Genomic DNA, 6,856 nt, shown 5'->3' on the forward strand with positions numbered 1-6,856 from the left:
CAGACAAAGTCTCTAATTACACCAAACGCCCTTTCCCTGCCTGGGTCTGGTAAGAAGGTGGAGGAAGATACTGATAGAATTTGAAATTCGCCTGTCAGTAATTGCAAACAGGATTGCCTGGAGAGCCATCCTGTTATACATAAAATTAGCCTCCTGAGAAGCAGGAGGAAGAATCTCATGATCACAAGAGCCGGAGTGGAGCACATCATCCTCTGTGCCGTGAGCCTCCTGAATCTGTAAGACAGCTCACATCAGAGGAGCAGTAGCAGAATCAGGAACCAGAGCATGGGACAGAGTGATGGGCTTCCCAACCCACAGAAGAAGTAAAGCTGAGTGCTTTTGTGCAGAAGGCTAGCTGTCTAAGTGGGGTGCCTGTTTAGACACTTAATTCAGGGAGCTTGGTTTGTTGACTCACAGAGCTTGCGCTAAATGCCTTCAAGTTGAGGCTTTAAGCAAAGCAGTATGCCCCTTGGGGCATTTTTTAGCAGCCTTGAAAGAACTTTGTAGTATGTCTTGATAAACAACTCAACACTGAGCATTTCTTACTGGCATTACAGTGTGTTATTAACTTCCCTAATAAACTCTTTAATAATGAAGTGTATTTGTGAGTTCTGTTGCAATGAATATTAGAAAATAGAGAATTGGAGAATGTTAATTAAGACACAATATACTCTTCCATTTATGTAGCTCTCTTTGGTTCTTATAGCAATGTTTTATAGCTTTTGTAAAGGTCTTTTTTAGAATTATTTTCAAGTATTTCATCTTTTGGGTGCTATTATAAATAATATTTTTTCCTGATTTCTTTTCAGAGTTCTCTTTGTTAGTGTCAGTGAATCTGACTGGATATTTTGTATGTTGATCTTATACCTTGCCACTTGGATACATCTTTCAATTCATTCTAGTAACTTTCTTGCTGAAACTTTGCGATTTTCTATGTGTAGGATCATATCATTGGCCAATAGAGACCATTTTACTTCCTCTTTGCTGATTCGGATGCCTTCATTCCTATTCTTGTCTTATATTGTGTGTTAACACAACACAATATTCAATAAGAATGATAATAAAGAGTATCCTTGTCTGGTTCCTATTCACAAGGAGAATGTTTTCAGCTCCTCTCCATTGAAAATACTGTTGAACTCATTTGGTCTATATGCCCTTAATTATGTTAAGGAATTTCCCTCCTATTCCTATTTTGTTAAGTGTAATAATCAGAAATAAGTGTTGGATTTTTTCAAGTGTCTCTTCTACATTGATCAATATGATCATGTAGTTTTTTCCCTTTGTTTTATTTATGTGGTGGATTATGTTGCTTGCTTTTCTAATGTTGAAATATCCTTCCCTGTTTGGTATGAATCTCAGTTGGTCATGACATTGTTATTATTTTTTATATGTTGGACTATATTGGCTAGAATTATGTTGAGAATTTTTGCATCTATGTTTATGAAGGATATTGGTTTATAATTTTCTTTTTTTAATTATGTCTTGGCCTGGTTTTCGTATCTGGATTAGATTCACTTCAGAAAATGAATTGGGAAGTATTCCATCCTTTTGCAAACTACAAAATAATTTGAGTACAATTAGTCAGCTCTTATTGGAATGTTTGGTAGATTTTGCCAGAAAAATTGTGTGGGCCCAGACTGGTTATGTTTTGTTTTTAGGAAATTTAAAAAAATTAGTTCTGGTCTAATCTGATTTGTTAGGTAGAATTGAGGTCATGATAGTGGGGGGAAGGAAGCATTAAGAACTAGAGGAAAGTTACGTGTTTCATCAGTGCTATCCTGCACCCTGACTAACTCATTTCTTCCCTGAGCCCACAACACAGGGAATCCAGTCTAAATAAACCCACCAGGGCCAACAATGAGAGTAGAGAGATGTGTTAGTCTGGGTAGACTAGAGAACCCAATCCATGGACACACATATGTATATAAGAGTTTTATACACAGTGAGAAAATATCCCAGCCAAATCCAGATCAAGTCCATAAGTCCAATATTAGCCCATATGTCCAATACCAATCTATAAAGTCCTCTACAGACTTAGAAAACATATGCAATGATGCCCAATGTAGATCACAGGCCAGTGGGTAGAAAGTCTTTGGATCCAGTGGCATTGGAAACATCTCGGCGCTGGCAGGGGTCTCTGCATAGCTTCTCCAGTACCCAGGGTTGCATCAGGGTGGGTCCATGTAGCTTCTCCAACTTAGGGCTGTATCAGGGTGGGTCCATGTAGCTTCTCCAACTTTGGGCACTTGGGCAGTTCCATGTGTCTTGTCAGCGACAATGTCTTCCAGGGAGTGGCAGAGAGAGAGAAGTATCTCCTGCCTCGAAGGAGGAAAATCAGGATTTCCCAGAATTCTCAGAAGAAGGCCATGCCCACACAGAGGCCTCATTGGCTATGATCCTATTGACAGGCTAGACTTCACCCCTACACGCTTAATCCTTAAATTGACAATTATATAACTACCACAAGATACCAGGAGGATTAGGGGTGGGTTGAGGAGAAAGGGGGAATCAATCACAAGGATCAACTTATAACTCCCTCTCATGGGGACAAACAATGGAAAAGTGGGTGAGGGGTGACAGAGGACAATGTAAGATATGAAAATAATAATCTATAATTTATCAAGTGTCTGCGAGGGAGGGTACGTAGGAGAGGAAGGGGGAATAAATGAGGAGCTGATATCAGGGCTCAAGTGGGAAGAGAATGCTTTAAAAATGGTGATGGCAGCGTATGTGCAAATGCGTTTGACACAATGGATGAATGTATGGATTGTGATGAGATGTAAGAGCCCCCAATAAAAGTATTTAGTCGAAAGAAAAACAATAATAGTAATGAGAGAAAAAACCCTTAGTTTCCTTTTCTGCAATTTCTTCTTTTCTTGTGGATCTGTTCAAGTTTTCCTTGTCCATCTGTATTAGTCTAGGTAGACAGCATGCTTCTAGAAATATGTCTGTCACGTCCAGATTTTAAAATCTGTTGGAATACAGTTATTCATAGTAGTCTCTTATTATCCTTTTTATCTGACTGTCTGTTGTAATGTTGCCTATATAATTTCTTATCCATGAAATTTGCATCACCTTTGTTAGATGTTGCAATATTTTGTTGTTTCATTAACCTTTTCAAATAACCAGCTTCTAGTCATGTTGATTCTATTGTTTTTCTGCTTTATTTTATCTCTCATATTTATATTCATTTAGTTCTGGCACTTTCAATTTCTTCACCAACACCATAATTCAGATGTATCAATTCTGTTGGCTTCTGTATTTATTGTCCAACTTACACATGCATTAGGAGCAATTGAAAATTCATTGGCTTGCATGAGGTGCATGTTAGTCTTCAAAGTGAAATCCTGCCTCTTCAACCCTTTAAAGAGGTTTGTGCAACAGACTTGCCTAATGCAATATGCCATTTAACTTCTTGAATGCTGCTTCTATAAGCAGTGACCGTAGATCTGAAAAAAAATTAAATCCTTGACAACTTCAATCTTTCCCCCACTGTTTATCATAATGTTATCTATTGGTCCGGTTATGATGATTTTTGTTTTCTTTATATTAAGTTGTAATCCACATTGAATACCGAAGTCCATGATCTTCGTCAGCAAGTAATTCAAGTCCTCCTCACTTTCAGTAAGTGAAGCTGTGTCATTTACATAGTGCAGGTTGCTAATAAGCCATTCTCTAATCCTTATTCCATGTCTTCTTCATGAAGTTCAGCTTCTCAGATTACCTGTTAAGCATATATATTGAATAAACATAGTGTAAGTAAACAAGTGCGATGCACACCTTTTCTGATTTTAAACTATGCCATATCCCTTATTCTGTTTGTACAATTGCCTCTCGGTTCATGTCCAGGTTCGACATGTGCACAAAGAAGTGTTCTGAAGTTCCGATCCTTCTCAAGGAATCCATCGTTCATTACAATCCTTACAGTCTAATAATGCCTTGGCATATTAAAAACATGAGTAAACATCATTCTGGCATTCTCTGCTTTCAGTCAAGATCCATTGGTATCATCAATGGTATCCTATGTGTCATGTCCTCTTCTGCATCCAGCTTGAATTTCTGTCAGCTCCCTGTCAATGTAATGTTGCAATCATTGTTGAATTATCTTCAAAAAGAAGTTACTTTCTTGTGAAATTAAAAACTGCATGTTAAATTTCTGTTCTGTAGTCTGCACATTTTCCTGGGTCATCATTCTTTGAAATGGGCACAAACATAGATTATTTCCATTCAGTTGACAGGGTGGCTGTCTTCCAGATTTCTTGGCAGGACAAGTGAGTGCTTCCAGTGCTTTATCAGCTTGTTGAAACATTTCAGTTGATAATCCGTAAATTCCTGGAGCTTTGTTTTTGGCCAATACCTTCAGTCCAGCTTGGCCTTCTTTCAATACCATCAGTTTTTGATCATATGCTATCTCTTGAAGTGACTGTCAGTAAGTCTGTTCTTTTCGATACAATGACTCTGTGTATTCTCTCCATATTCTTTTGATGCTTTCTGTATCATTCAATGTTTTGCCCATAGAATGTCTACAAAGTTCCAACTCAAGTTGTTTATTTGTATTTAAGTTCGTAGCTTAAGATATGCTGGATATGTTCATCCTTTTTGGTTTTCATCTTTGCACATTTCATTATAATATTTTACATTGTCTTATAAAACTGCCCTTTGACATTTTCTATTCAGCTATTTTTCTTCATCATTTCTCCCATTAGCTTTAGCTTATCTATGATCAAGAGCACATGTCTCTTCTGACGTCCATTGGATCTTTTCTTTCTTATCTTTTTAATGACTTTTTGCTCTCTTTTATGTGTGAGGTATTTGAGGTCATCCCACAGCTCCTTGGGTCTTCTACTGGTGCTTCTTGAGTCAAATCTGTTGAAATGTAGGTATAATATACTCAAAGTTGTATTTTTCTTCCCATAGGCTTATCTTAATTTTCAACCCCTCCCCCAATTTTGCCTGCTAATATTGAACTTCTCCACCATGTCTTCCTACAGATGTAGTTAATTAGATTCCTATGTGTCCCATATGGTGAGCTCCATGCGGACAGTCACCATGTATGTTGTTGACAAAGATATTTGCAATGAAGAAGTCACTGGTCTTGTGAGATTCTATCACAGGATCTCCAGCTTCGTTTCCATCACCAAGGGTTTATTTTTCAGCTACTATTCCTTTCTTTGTTTCCAATATTTGCATTCTAATAATGATCAATGCATATTGACTGTATTTTTATATAAATTTCAGACTGAAGAAATTGAAAGAAATTCTTCATAATTACCTTTAGTGGTGGTGCATAAATTTGAATAATACTTGTATTAAGATATGTCGGCATTATCCTATCACAGACAGCATTGTACTACAAGACCTTAAAGTGCTCTCTGACATTGAATGCGACACCATTTCTCTTGAATTTGATATTCTCAGGATATTGGTGTTGGGTGCCATTGAGTCAGTTCCAACCCATAGCAGCCTTATGCCCAACAGAAGAAGACACTGCCCAGTCCTATGCCATCCACACCATGGTTCAGTTATGCCCCATCCACAAAGGAATGTAACAAAAACTTAACTCCCCAAAATTTGTTCCATCTGTGTCATTATGGTTGACTCTACTTTGAGAAGGCAGGTCATCCTCAGTCATATTTTGAGGTGCTCTCTATTCTGGCCTGAGGGGCTCATCCTCTGGCATTATTTCTGACAATATTCTGCAGATATTCATGAGGTTTCAGCATCTGACAGGGTTATGCTGCTATCCTTAAGGTTTTCAGTAGCTAATTCCTATGAAATGGGCATCCTAATCCTTCTTTGTAGTCTGTTCATAGTCTGGGAGCTCTACTGAAAGAGCAGTTCATTTGGGGTGACTCTGCGAGTACTTGAAACACCAATGACACAGCTTCTAGCATGCCCACACCACCCAAGTCACCACAGTGCAATAAACTAACAGACAAATGGTGGGGGTTGACACGGGCATTTGTAGTTTTAAATTATTCTCTATTCGTACTGAAAGAATACCCAGAGCATTGCTTTTATTGTGCCTCAAAGATCTGATGTTCTGTTTTCTTTCTCCATTTGACCCAAAGACTATTTTTCATTGTATTCCCAAGGAGTGGTTTGTTTGTTTTTAAGCAAGGTGTTATTCAATTCCCACATATTAAATTTTTCCCTTTGCTCTTTCTGTTGTTGATTTTTTATTTTATAGCACTTAAATATGACAGAATGCTTTGTAATATCTTGATGTTTTAAACTTTATTAAGGCTAACATATGGCCCGTTTGGGAGACCATTTGGCCCGTTTGGGAAACCATTCCACGTGTGCTGGAAATGAATATTGTACTGTTGTTGAGTGGAGTGCTCTGTATAGATTTGTGAGATGAAGTTGGCTGATGGTGTTGTTTAATCCTTCAGTACCTTTATTGAGTTTCTTTTTCATTGTTCGGTCCTTCATTGAAAATGGTATATTAAAATCTCCTACAATTATTGTAGAGTTATCTATTTCTCTCTTTAATTCAGTCAGAGCATGATTTATATATTTTGATTCTCTTCCATTGACTGCATAGTTCTTATGGTTATGATTTCTTGTTCAATTATCCCTTTAATCACTATATAATATCCTTCTTTGTATCGATGTCAGTTTTTGCCTGAAGATTTATTTTAGTAGAAATTATTATAGCGACTCCTACTTTAAAAAATTGTCATTAGCTTGATTTCCCCAATCTTTAATTCTTAATCTATTTTTGTTTTTGTGTGTAACGTATGTCTCTTATATATAGTTTATTGATGAGTGGTCCTATTTTCTGATTCATTCTGCCACCCTCTGTCTCTAGATTGGTGCATTGAATTCATTTACATTCAGCGTACTATCGATA

Source organism: Tenrec ecaudatus, chromosome 7, assembly GCF_050624435.1.
Source record: "Tenrec ecaudatus isolate mTenEca1 chromosome 7, mTenEca1.hap1, whole genome shotgun sequence".
Classification (NCBI taxonomy): Eukaryota; Metazoa; Chordata; class Mammalia; order Afrosoricida; family Tenrecidae; genus Tenrec; species Tenrec ecaudatus.